Here is a 14,748-nt window from a genome sequence, read left to right as displayed (position 1 = left end):
GAATGTGTATATATGTGTATTTTCTAACTTTGTCTTCAGAGAGCGCCTAGAACCAGTGCAATCCCATAGCAATGAGCATACCTAGGACCCAGATATTGGTTTCTAAATACCATTATTCAATAAAAAGGGGATAGGGCTTTTTGGAGAAATTGTTGGTTCTGGTTCTAGGGCAAGAAAAATACAAAAAGAACTTGGAACATCTTATGGCACCAAAAGTAAATGAAGTGCTAAAAAGAAGATGAAGACATGTCAAAAGGATCTTCCAATGGTCAAATCCGGGACACGTTGAGAAGCAAATAGTATGATAGTAATGGATTAGAGCTCATAGAATAAAGTAAATACCAATGAACCATAGTTATATCAATAAATAATTGGATAAGTAAGTAAATGGGGAGAAAAGACAGCTCTTCACTACTATAGAAATTCAATTAGTAGTGAAAAAGGAATGATAGAAACAGAAAATCACTATTAGGCATACAATACAATAATAATTGTTGCAGAAAAGAATAATGATGAGTGCTAAAATTAATGAGTGAAAGTATGATGCAAAACAAGATATTTGTATAGTTTCAAAGTATCTCTCCAGAAGATACTTGTTAATTACAGAGTGGGAAGTAATAACTTTATAAAGGAATAATCTGGCAAGCACCTCCTTAACTGAGTGATCAAGTTAACATCATCAGTGACAAGATAGTAACATTCTGTACCTCCTGATATGATTCTCGGAGAGGCCACAACATGATTTCTGTGGTATTCTTGCCAAAAATGCATACTCTTAATCTAATTGTTAGAAATCATCAGACAAACCCAGATTGAGGAAAGTTCAACAAAACAACTAGCAGTACTCTCCCCAAAAGTTTCAAAGTCATGAAAGACAGAAACAGACTGAGGAACTGCTACAGATTGGGGAAGACTAAGGAGACATGGCAGCCAACTACAATGTTCATTTCTGCAATGGATCCTAGAACAGAAGACGACATTAGTGGAACAATTGGTAAACTTTAATAAAAGTTTGTGATTAGTTAGTAGTATTGTCTAAATGTCAATTTTCTGGTTTCAATAATTGAACTATTTAAATATTAATGTTAACATTAGGGGATGCTGGATGAAGAGTATACAGAAGCTCTCTACTATTTTTGCCATTTTTTTGAATCTGAAATTATTTCAATACAAAAAATTTTTTAAATCTCCAATAAGAGAACAAAAAAAAAAAATAAGCTCTGGAGTGGGAAAATTTGCAATAAATATATCTGACAATGGACTAGTATCCTTAATATAAGAGCATCTACAAATCAATGAGAAAAAGACAAGCAATCCAATTGAAAACAGGGAAGTCCTTGAGCAGATACTTCACAAAAGAGGATATTTAAATGGCCAATAAGCAAATGAAATAGTGAAATATCACTATGCACCTGTAAGAATGGATAAAATAGAAAATAAGTTGACAATACTAAAAATTAGAAAGGATTTGGAGAAACTGAAACACTCATACATTGCTTATAAAACTATTTGACAGGATCTGCAAAAGCTGCATATACATATAGTTTATGGCTAAGCATATGTACCCTAGAAGACATATTTCTAGCTCTAAACTGGAAACAACTCGAATGTATATCATAGAAGGTGAGGTAAATAAGTCGTAGTAGATTCATACAGTGGAATACTGTGCTCATCCATATTCAGGGGAAGGCCTGAGAGGGGGACGCCGTCAGAGCTGGGAACATCAGTGGGAACAAAGAGAAGACTGAGCTGCTTCTCGGTCACCACCAGACATGGTTAAAATTTCTCCTCATTCAAAGATGTACAAATAAGGGGCAAAAACACCAGACAGAATCTTTTCAAAAGCCCTATATAGCATAGAAAGTACTCACTGCTACAAAGTACTATTAAAAAAGTATGTGTGAAAGATTATTCTCGTAAAAGAAGAAAATTTAGAATGCACCTGCTTTCAGTTATTAAAAGGCAAAAAGATGTCTATGAAAGAGTATTCAAAGGCAGAGTTGATAAAGCTCAGAAAAGAACTGACTGTGTTGAGAAAAGAAGCCATAGAAATTAAAACTGCATTGCAGAATTAAAATCCGCATTGGGGATAATTAATGCCGAATCTTTTATATAATGCAGGAAAAAAAATTGTAAGAAAGAAAGTGATAGATTTAGGGGATAGAATATGAAGCTATGAATAATTAGTACTCTTGAGAATGAGACTAAATGAATAAAGTAGAAACTATAATTAGTGTGTAGTCAAAGATATATAAAGAAACGTTTCTGGATCTGAAAAAAAAAATACCTGAGACTATAGATTGAGGAAAATATTCTAGGCAAAATGAGGAGTTCTAGGAATATAGTAACGAAAATGTGAATCTTCTGTATAAAAACAATTTAAAATATTCAAGCAAGAAAAACAAACAGGTTACTTGCAAGGATCGAAAAATTAGGTTGGTCCTGAAGGACTACGGTGAGAGCATTGGTGCCAGACATCTACGCAGAGCAAAGCCTAAGTAATTATTTTAAATTGGTACCCAAAAGAAATACAAGAATATAACATTAAAGAGAAGACAATGAAAAACAATTCAGTGGTACTTTAGGTGCATATTCTGGGTTGTGCTGGCAAGGATTGGGAAGTCAAAGACTATTAAACTAATATTTCTACCACTATTGGATTTCCTAATTAGAAAAATATAAGTTCAAATATGATTTTGAAAAAATAGATTATATTCATTAAAAACTAGCTCCACATTGTCCAAATTATCGAATAAAATGAATATATAGATGTGATTGAATTCATTAGATATATGTATGTATAACACTGAAAGTGAATTCAGCAAAATGCTAACAAAAATTGCCTCTAGTTATTGAGACCATAGATGATTTTTATATTTTTCCTTTCATTTTTGTGTTTTTATAAACAGCAAAAGGATATTAAGACTGAAAGTTAAAGTAAAAGTAAGCGAAGTTTTCCATTCATAAAGGAAGAAAAGCGGAATCGATCTACTGTTCAAATATTCAGCTGGGTTTGTTTTCTTATTGCATCTGTGAATAATTATGGACATCAATGGGAACAAGACAGGAAAATCTCGGAACCCGTTTCAAGGTTCTAATCATATTGACAATGCATCAAGTTTGTCTGTTCTCTATGAAGCCATAAAATCTTCTTCGGGCCATTAGAGCTGCCTCATGTAATCCTAAAGGATGCGTCATTCCCCACCTTTACAAAACCAAGCCCATCATCTTAGGCAGAGTATCATTAGCCATCAGTCTCCCAACTCTGCACCAGATCACAAAGGTGATATGTGACAGACAAATTCAGGGACAGACAGATTGGAAAGAGCTGGAGATTTAACTTAAATTTAGTCTCCTTGGGAGCTGAGCTCTACCACAATATGTTACAAAAATGTTTTTAATCTAGAGCAGTAAGACCTAAGTGGTTGAGATAAACCTTAAGAAACACGCTAAAAACCACAACCACTGCTAAAAATAGCCAAGAGCCCTCTCTGGTGTCCGTCCCCCAGGCCCACACACTAATCACCTGTCTGGATTCCCCCACTCACTGGGTGAAAGAGGAAAGAAAAGACAGCCTGTGAGACTATACTGAAGTCAGAGAGGAGAAGGCTTTGTTCCAAGACCTGGAGAAGCGCCCGTCTAGGGCAGCCACACCTGAGCCTTTCCAGGCTGGGGACCTTCCCATTGCGAGGCGGCCCCAAGCCCATTTTATTGCAGCAGTTCCAACATGAGAAAGAGACAAAAACAATTCAAAATGACTCCAACAGACAACAACAATAACAACAACAACAACAACAAAATAACAACTGATCTAAAGGACCCAGCAGCCGAAAGGTGAGTAGTCAGTACAGATAGAACACGTGCTTGACAAAATAGAGTTGTAGGAGGAGGCCAAAGGTGACTTAAGCAAAAAAATAATCAGACCATTTAAGGAGATTCAAGTATAGCACTAATAAGACTCTCTGTAGTTAAGAATCTCCATTTTCCAGCTGATGAATTCAGTGGCTGATTTGGAGAAGCAGGTCACTTTTGATATAGAAATTTGTGGAAAAGTATCAAGAGATGAAAATCATCAGGGAGAAGATAAGACTCACTCCATAGGACCCACTATATGAATTGTAGGAGTTCCAGAAGGAGAAAGAGACACTCTCTCTGAAAAGTCAATAATTAAATAGTAGCAGAATGTATCCCTGATTTGAAAAAAAGATCTAATCTACACAAGAACAGGACTCATCAGATTCCAGTAAAGTGCATAAAAAAAGATATAATGGGTGCTTGGTAAAAATTCTTGAGCTCTGTTGGAAAAAAATAATCCAAAAGTTGGAGTAGCTAGAAGAGATTGCTGGGTGCTTTTTCTGTGCGGGACTGGGCTTGCCTTTCTATTGACTGACCTATTTTATAAGTCCGTAGTGGCTGAGGTTAACCTGTAGATTTTTGTCTGGTAGAGATGAAAATAATTTCTGTTTGGTGGAATAGATAAGCCCAAAGGATACAGTTATGGCTCTGTAAGACGTTCAGCAGTTTTGTATCTGACCCAACAATTTTACCTTAACATTCCTTTATTAGCTTACCTATATATATATATATATATATATATATCTGCCTTCTCAAATCCTCTTTGAATCTCTCTCTTTTCTTTTTTTTTTTTAACATTTTACTGGTTTTTTCATTATTCAATGAGATAGAACAATCATTAACAGGTGCTTGTACCATATTGCATAAGAATCACGGTTTTACCTTTTTGAAAGTGATTCTTGTAACGCTTTTGGAGACCGTCCATTGAAATGCACCCACTTGACCAGCTGCTTTTCTGGAGAAGTCACCTCAGGAGCTGCTTATGCTCAAGCACGTCTTTTCTTGGCCCCTGGACTAAATTCCAAGCAGCAATAGAAGTTTAACTTTGCTGATGCTCTGTTTCTTCAGATTCTTTTCTTTCTCTCGCTTTCTCCCTTGCTCTTTTGTTTTTGCTTTTTCTGGTTCCTGCACGGTCAATAAATTCATCCCCATTGGTGGCAGCCAGGGTTGGGAATTTGGTTTGAGGGTCTGATCATTGATGACCTCCTGTCAAATGGATGCTGGGGATCTAGTCTCTGAAGGGTGAGAGATGACAGAATTTGGTTTGTTAATCTTTTTCTGTTCTCCTACTTGTGAGCTCCAGTCAATTGAAAAATGCTTTGTGACAACTGGGAAGGGCAACAACTCTTGAGATCTAGGTTGGTGAGTCTGTGTTTCTGCATTTCCTTTTGATCTGCAGCAATTGTACAACTGGGCTAAAAGCTGCGTGTTTGTAATTCAGAAAAACCACTACCTCTTTTGTGTGAATGTGAAATATTTTCTTACTTCTAGAGGGTACAAGTAAATTAGATTACTACGTCTATTAAATTAAAAGAACTCCGTTCTGATTAGTTTTAGAGATAAACAAGTGCTTATATAAGTTAAGTATTCCCAGAATTCACAGAAAATGAACTAATCTTTTACTGCTTTAAATGCACTAGGTTTTTGAGGAAAAATAATCCTCTTACAGAAAGTGCTAGCTTAGGAAGATCTCAAGAATCCAAGTTCACATAATTAAGGTGAATCTTTGAACCAATTTATATGGGTTTAATAATTTTCTTTGATTTATCAGTGTATGATTTCGGTATGTTTTCTCATGAGGAGACTAGTTTAACACAAATGTCCTAAACTTTGGCCTACTGATCAAATAAAACTAACATTGCAGATAAATAATGCTTAAGATTATAAAAATGTGAATTTGTCTTCATAATTATAACAAACTTTTATAGCGGTAATTATTTTTGTAGTGTGTCAGTTTGAACATCATTTCTAAGATCTGAAGGCAACTTAAAACCTTGGAATTTAAAAAACTACATTAATCAAAGGATAATCAGATAATTTATAAGTACTATGGATACTGAAACATTGATCACTAAGCATCATTTTAAGTTCATACACTTTTGCATCTGATTTTAGTACACTTTAAGGTGGCTGTATCTTTAGGATATTAATGTTAATGAGTGTTTTATTTTTGCCACTTTATGAACGTGGAAAGAAATGTTTGTAGCTGGAGAAAGTTTTGTTATCTGTATTCATGAGTTTTGTTAGACCAATAAAATCTTCAAGTATGATACATTTCTCAAATTTCTATGTTCTAGTTTTGCTCTGCAAAATAGAAGTTATTGTTTTAGCTCAAAGTTATAATTAATGTGAGTGCTAGAGGCTATAGTAGGAGTCACAGCGAGAGAGAAATACAACTCTGTATGTACTTGTGTTTTTCAAGAAAAGGGGAAAGTGATTTAATCCTAAATTAAAGCATCAGTTTGATCCAGAATATAAGCGAGCACAGTGAAAGACAAAATCTGAGTATGTATAACAAGTTGTAGAGGTTTTAGGCAAATGAATTTTATTTGCTTTATTTTATAATAACTGAGTCTGAAAAGAAGCTATGAAATGTATTAATATTATGGCAAAGTTTCTTTGATTTTGAATAATTTATTCACCAGATAATTTAAGGAACAAAAAGGAGCTTGTAAGTCTTTTACTGCCAAATATCATATTAATGAAAAACTAGAATTTAGCTTTCTCTCTGTTAAAATGATAAATTAGTATTAGAAATCTTAATAAGGGGTAGCAAAATGTTATTCTGCATCTTCTGTGAAATCTGTTAAGATAGCGGAGACTCCATATCTCTCAGAATAATTTTCTCTGTTATGCATTGGCTTTTTTAATGTCCTTAATTACTTTTTTTAGATGCAAAACAAAGAACAAAGCTTCCTCTTTTGTGAAAGAGATAAAATTCCTTACAATCATATTACATTGTTTGATGTTATTTTAAAATACTTTATTGACACTTTGATTAAATAGATAACCAAGTACTAGTTCTCAGCATCCATGATGCATCTTAATCAAGAAGGCAAATTTCCTCTAATAAGCCTTTTGATTTAGCCTCCCTAAGTTCAGACCCTAAATTAGAAAAATAAAATTGGTATGTCTTTTATACCTAAAACTATCTTTGAGAGTTACCAGAGGGTCCTGGAAAATCAAAAAGATTTATTATTTCACCTTATTTATTATTCCACCTTTATTCTTATAAAGAAGAATGATAGAAACAATTAGGAGTGTTTGGTATGTTTCATATTTCATAATTAGCCTGACACTATTTTAAGAACTATATGAGAGAACTGTCAAATCAGGAGACATGCTCTATCTTCCCTTGTTAAGTTTGTAGAGGTAAAATGTTATTAATATAAATATTTCATTTATTGTACATTTTATGAAAAAGCCCTTGAGATTTATCAGTGCTCTCATTATTCTTATTCTCAGGAAAAACATTGATCAAACCCTTATGCAATAGTTAGATAACGTATCCCATTAGAGAATATTATTTTCCTCCATTCTGAGACTATTAGTCACTGTAATAAGTTGACTGCAGTCATTCAGTTTCATTATTGAACAAGTTCCAACTTCCGTTTGACATTTGCCTGAAGGCTATTCTATAAGCTATAGACTAATAGCATTTTCTTAGTCATTTTTCTTTTCTCTTCATGTTTATTGTTGATTCACAGGAACTTTTCACAGGTTGCATGATTTGCTCCTTTTCTATCAGAAACTTTGCTTTTGTTGAATAAATTGTTCAAGCTCAAGCATGATATTCTCCATTTTCTCATCACTTCCAAATAAAAAATACTAAAAAAACCAAAAATACAGTAGTCCTCCCTTATCCACAGGGAAGATGTTCCAGGATGCCCAGTGGATGCCTGAAATCACGGATAGCACAACACCCTATAGATACTATGTTGTTTCCTATACAGACACATATGATAAAGTTTGATTTATAAATTAGGCACAGTAAGAGATTTACAACAACAACTAATAATAAAATAGAACAATTATAACAATATGCTGTAATAAAAGTTATGTGAATGTGCTTTCTCCTCTCAAAATATCTCTTTGTACAGTCCTCACTCTTCTTGTGATGATGATGCGAGATGACGCAATGCCTGCCTGATGAGATGAAGTGGAGTGAATGACGTAGGCATTGTGATGTAGAAAATCTTCCATTGAATATTTTCAAATGGCGGTTGACCGAGGGTAACTGAAACAGCAGAAAGCGAAACCTCAAATAAGGGGGGGACTACTGTACTACACGAGGTTTGTGTGCACATACACAAAGACACCCATATGTGCATCTTTTCATTTCTATTGTAATTTTATGCCTCTTCTTACAAGAGTTTTTAAAGTCACTTTCACTGCTCATGTGCTTATAGAATATGATAGGGCTGATAATGTTCTTCAATGCTCTCACGGTAACAACATATCTAGACTAATACACCTTAGGCTAATGAATAATGCAATATCCTCTACTGAAATAAAAGTACAAGACTACTGTTTAAGGGCGGGCAAGGTCGACATGCTTTTGCTTCTTTTATACATACAAAAAAATGTTAAATTGGAAATTTACGAGTAGTGGAGATTCTGTAACCAATGACAGTAATGTTCTGCACCCTTGTTTTTCCCTTTTAGTTGAATATACTTAAAACAACTGTGACCATCTTGGTGACTGCATGCTTACTACATTCTGAAAGTTAATGGGCATTTTACTTTTAGATTGAATCAATGAATGAAATAATGATTCATTCACACTAAAATATTAGAGATGATGTGTTGGTAGGACTCTGTTGAGAAATCTGTATTTTAAAGGAGACTGGTCTGTATGACAAAGACGACAAGGGGCAGTGCTAGATCTCTTGCAGCATTTCTGTGGAAGGACCACTTGTGAATGCTCCGATTATAGCAGCCTGGCAAGTGCCTACCCTTCCTGTACCTTGCTATTCTTTCTACATTTTGGAGTTCCAGAATACTTGTCAGCCTTCTGCAGGTGTCATCAAATATTCATCAGCTGGGAATATCCCCATGACTTGGGGGAAAAAACCATCAGTGGCCACTTCCTAATCTTGACAGAAAAATCACCAGTTGCCTGCAGAGAAGCCTCCGGGTTTGTGGATCTGCAGTTCTGGGAATCCAGACCTGGTCCAACCGCACAGAGCTTTATTATTTGGCTGTGCTCATTAAAATAATTTTCCTGTTTGACTGACCTCATTAGCATGATTTTTAAGATTCCAGGAAACTCTTGCCCAGGAAGATGAAGCTGCAAATAACTTTATTGTTTGTTTCAGGAACGTTCCCCAAACCCATTGATCCGAATACTAGACTACTCAATTTACCCTCATCAGAATAAATATCTCTTTTCAGGATGATAGATAATGTCAAATGACTATTTATTCTTCAAGATTTACGTTGAAACGCTTGCCTTGCTGTGTCCACCAACCTTAACCTATTACGTCAAAAACTTGATGTATCTTAAGGAAGCTCCCCTCTTTCCACTTGTTTACAAACCTGCCTAAACCAGACCCCCCAAACCTGTCTTTGCTCTCCTCCCTCTGCAATGCTGTTAAGAATCTCCAGGAAGTGATCTCCCTTCCTGCAGTAAGCAACATACTCAATGTTGCTTTTTTTTTTTTTTTAAAGATTGGCACCTGGGCTAACAACAGTTGCCAATCTTCCTTTTTTTTCCTTTCTGCTTTTTCTCCCCAAATCCCCCCAGTACATAGTTGTATATTCTAGTTGTGGGTCCTTCTAGTTGTGGCAACAGTTTTCAACAGTCATTTTGGTGGCATTTTCAGGGAGCCAGTATTTGACAATCTAGAAGGAAGAAACTGTGGACTCTGAATGACTTATTAAGTTATTTAAATAAAGAAGTTTACTTTCTGAAAAGAATTCTTGGATTGTTTAATTATGTGTTGCTGATGTGCTGGAGCTGGCTTGTATCAGCACACACCGGCTCCCAGAGCCTACGTTCAAACTATCAAACATTTTGCAAGCTGTTTGTTAAAATATTGATAGCTTTAAGTTGACCGTGGTAGGAGTAGTCACAGCATGGAAACTGGCAAATAATACAAATCAGGGCTTTTTTATTCGCAGAGCTGGTGAACCAGCATGCCACTGGTTTATTGCTGGGTTCATTTCATGTGGGATCCTCAAGGAGTCCTTTGCTCATACTGGGAAATAAGGATGAAAACGTCCCCTTTTTGAGATGATGAAAAATTTAAAGCCCCGTTATTATCAGAGGTGCATTTATATTTTTTCCTCACAAAACAGTTGTTATGCAGAATGGTACATGTACCAACAGGAGAAATTATGAAATCTCACATCTCTGGTAGATATTTTTCTAATTCCATTACTTACTCTGCTATTGATAAAGTTTTAAATTGGTGAACTGAATGCATTAAAAAATTCTACATTTAGGAGTTTCATGTTATTTAATATATCTCAGAAAGTCGACTTTGAAGGGGCAAATACATTAAGGGAACAGCCAAGTGGGAAGGGAGCCGTGGTCACGTGTGCCCATGGCCCCGTTTCAGGGGCTGACTTCACTTCCCATCCCAGACCTGCAGGCCTTTGGCTCAGCTTCCTGAGACGGTCCCTCTGCTCCCGACTTCTGGAATACACTGCTGCTCCTGGTTCTTCAGTGAGGGCAAGATCTGTCAGTTGAAACAGGTTGGAACTTTAAAAAACACCAAACTTTTCCTAGTAACGTTAATTAGAAAAGCAAAAATGAAGTAAATAAATAGAATACAAAACCAAGGTAATACGTTGTTGATAATTCTTAATGAAAAACCGAAATCACCCTGTGCTTTCCTCTTTGTCACCTTTCCCCTCACCTTTTTCCTGTATCTTTGTTCTGATTTGGGGAAAGAGCTGGAGTGAAGATTGGTTAGAACCTCCCTCCTCGATGAAGGCTGGATGGCAATAAACGGATAGGTGAGACTTGCCCACATTTGGTTATTTTTTATTATTGCATATATTTTATTTGCTGGACTATATTTATCCCTTCTCTGGGAACACACTGACTCAAGGCATAGGTGACAACAGCCGTGAGGAGAGCCATGTAACTCTGTCTGCCTGTCTTTCTTTCTGTTGTAAGGTATTGAATTATCGGAATGAAATCGACACTAATCCCTGGGGGAGTCTGAGTGATAAAGGACTTAGAATTCAAACATAGTTATTGTGCCTATAACTCTCCTTGAGCTTGGCAGCAGAACAAAGCAAATTCTCTTTCACTGTGTGAGTTAAAAACAGACAACAACCTCTGAGTTCCCTGGATGGGGCTCCTTTGTCCTGCTCTTCTCCTTGACATGTACCTTTGGTTTTCTAATTGAGAGAGAGGCAGAGAGACGAGAAAACAGGGAATAACTGGTACCTATCCGTAGAAGTTTATAAAATCATAGACCATGAAGGCACCTTTGGGTAAACAACACTGACCCCCCAAACTTATAGAAAAGGAACAGAAGGTCGAAGTCACATGCTTGACATCAGGTTATTAGTGGCAGAATTAGAACCAGACAGAGCAAGTGAGTTCCATGTTACTAGAAGTTATGAACTGCAAAGTTATTTTGGTTTTGAGAGTAATGACTGACGTGATGGGTTTATACACATATATATGTTAAAACTTTTCCATTTCACTCTTCCTATCTTTCTCTGCCTCTCTTCCCTTTTTTTCTGTTCCTTCCATTGTCTTTAAAATATGTGCAAGTCTCACAAAGAACAGGAACCACCTTTAGAAATGAACAAAATAACTTCAGGTTTTCCCCCTTACTGTTCGAGGGTCATTGGTGAGCAATTTGACAATCGGTGGTAGAGTTCCGCATGAATTTCCATGTATAGAAATCCATCTATGTCACCAATAAAGGTAATGGATGAGTGAGATTTTTTTACAGTAGATTTTTAAAACTAGCTTCCAACAGGTGACACCGACCATTCACCATCGGTGAATCCAGATTCTCAGAATCTGTAAAGACACAGCCGGCTGAATTAATTGACTGTTCTCCAGTCTATGGTCTTAAGAAGTATTTAGCCCTGTTTTTTCTGTGGGTAAACTGCGTGGAAAATTACTTTTGGAATTAGCCACATTACCTCTTTATGGTCACTGGAGTGTCATTCAGTAAATTGCTTCTTTAGTGTTCCTTAGTGACCGGAAAGAATTAATGAAGTTACTAGATAATTTCTGCACTGTGAGAATCCGGCTATAATTTGTTAAAAAGAAGACACCCCATATTGCAAGTACTTTTGAACAGTAATTCTGTTTTTAGGTTTGTTCATTCATTCACCATACATTTGTTGAGTACCTACTATAGGTAGGCTCTTTCTTAGGCAGATGAGATGAACAATAGCACTCCATGACACCAAAAAGTAAGTCTAGTGAGAGAGTAGCAAGTGACAATTAACTATAGTGGGATATTGCCTGGTGAGCGACTTGCACAGGGTTGCCTAAGTAGATTGGGCTGCAGTGGTGGTAGTGGTGGTGGTGGCTGCTTGTGGCGGTGGCAACAACCATGGCGGTGGGATGGCAGCTGTGGCCGTGGTGGGTGGTGGTGTTGATAGATGCAGTGGGGATCACAGAAAGTTCCTTGAAGTAGGTAATTGCTGGGTTGAGCTCTGAAGGATAAATAGGAATTAGCCAAATGAAGAAGGAGCATGTTCCCTTATTCCTGCCTGTAAGTGCCTCAAACATTTACGCAATGTGTTTTAGTTCAAAATTCTAGTTTAGCTAGCACGAAAACAATTCTGAGAGATTCGTCAAGTTCTCATCTTAAAGCTCGGCTTGGCGCTCCTGATGCGTGGTGTGCATCTCATGCATGCATCACCACAGCTCCCGGCCCATTGGTAAGCCATTCCATTGGAGGATGTATTACATGCCATGAGTTTTGGCCCCATGTCAGAGTTTGATTCAAAGCAGTACCTTCTCCATTGCCTTTGCTCCATACATCATCAGATCGCCTGGTAACACTGACACTTTTATGTATCCCTGAGAAATAATTTCTGCAGCTGAAAGGCCAAAAAGTTTGTAGAGCAGTATTTTGGAGAAATAAGCAAAATGGAGACAACCTGTTAAATTCTCTAGCGTTGATGCACTTTACAAAAAAATGGCATTCCGGGGACTAAGGTCACTGAGGTGAGAAAAATGATGCATGAGGCTGTCACATAAATCTCATTTGTGTCCTCTGATTTTTAATCTGCTCCGGGTCAGTGGGGATTTAACACACCCGGGCAACGGGAATGGGGCAGTCAGGATATTCCTCAAAGGATCCTCAGAGGAAATGTAAATTTTTTTATATCTTTCTTGCCTCAGGGACCAAGAACCATGAGGGCATTCTTGATACCCTAGCACATATTGGACTCTGCTTAACACACCCACACATCCGCTTCTCATCTCCTGAGCAGTCGTTTTTGTTTTAGTTCTCACCAACATGTTCTCTGTCTCCATAACAAATATTATTCTCTTCAACAGCCTTCCCAGGCATCAAAAACTATATGTTTCTTTTTGTTTCTGCAAGATTGATTGGTGGTAGAAGACTAGCTCTTGTTAGGACTGCCTTGGTTTGAAATGATGAGTAATCGGGCAAGCAGTGGTGGAGAGCGTTCTAAACGGATAGCTTTTATTCAGTAAGTGCTTGCTCTGTGCCAGGTATTGGACTAGTTGATTGTCATATATTAAAGGAGAATTTCACACCTATGACCCTCTTCCCTTTTTATTATCATTTCACAAATAAACATCTAGGTTCATAAAGGTAAAGGGATTTTCAAAGATCACATACCAGAAAGCAAGAAAAGCAGAATTTGAACTCCCAGCCAGTGTTCTTTCTGTCACATTGATTAGATTTCAATCTTTCATAAATGTGAGTAGAAATTTTCTAATCAGGCTTCGCTGCCCTTGAACCATGAGTGCTCTCTAGATGTGAAACAGATAAATTGATCTTATTAAGACATTGAGATGTATGGCCTTAAAGTGGAAAGACTGACAACAGTAATGCAGGAGACTTTGTAGTAACAAGGAGGAAAATTTCACAGAGAAATGGAACTTCAGCTAAAATCTTAAAGATATATGAGACATGTAGAAGAAGAAAGAGGGGTGGATATTTTAGGAAGAGAGATATTAGTTTGAGGAAATGTCACAGATAAGGATATAAGTGAAGAGTGATGGTAATCAGACTTTTCAGTGTGACCACAGTCTAACAGCTGGGTAGGACCAGGATGGAGTCAGGGCTTTGGTGTGACTGAGTGCTTATCTGTAAGTGAGGAAATGGCACCGAGGCTGAAATTATACTTCCCTCTGCTGGGGATGAGCCCTGAAAGAAATGGTTTTCCCTCACTTCAGAAAGAAAAAGAATCAGAGAATTTCCTTATTATGATTGCATTTCAGTTGAATGTCCCTAAATCTACATACGCAAGAACACCAATAGCAATCAGTGCATTTGGAAGCAAAGCTCTGTGACCTTCATCAGAGGACTGATAGACGAATAAGTTTATAACTATCACCCTTTCCCCTTGTCTTTAGAAAGGCCTCCGGGGCCTGGAGGTTATTGTACCAGAAATCCTTCGAGACATGAAGTTGAGGAATGAAAATGCAGCAGGTCTGACGTTGGTGTGGTCTCAATGGGAAATCAGCTGATGATTTCCACAACTTTTGCAAGCTTCTAATAGATTCCTTTAAGATTCCTTCGGAAATAACATATTTTTACGTATGTCAGGGGATTCCATTCTGCAACCTGCTTCTCCAGGATCCTATGTCAACCCAACAGAAAGCAGCAAGGCCAATGTTCAACGGTCTCCTGCAGTTCTGCTTACCAGTTAGCACCAGTTTCCGATTGGTTAGGTACCTGTCCAGCTGGGTGGGACCCAAGCTGTGCTTGT

The sequence above is a fragment of the Equus quagga genome, chromosome 2 (genome assembly GCF_021613505.1).
Source record: "Equus quagga isolate Etosha38 chromosome 2, UCLA_HA_Equagga_1.0, whole genome shotgun sequence".
Taxonomy (NCBI): Eukaryota; Metazoa; Chordata; class Mammalia; order Perissodactyla; family Equidae; genus Equus; species Equus quagga.
Note: the sequence above shows the minus strand (reverse complement) of the source record.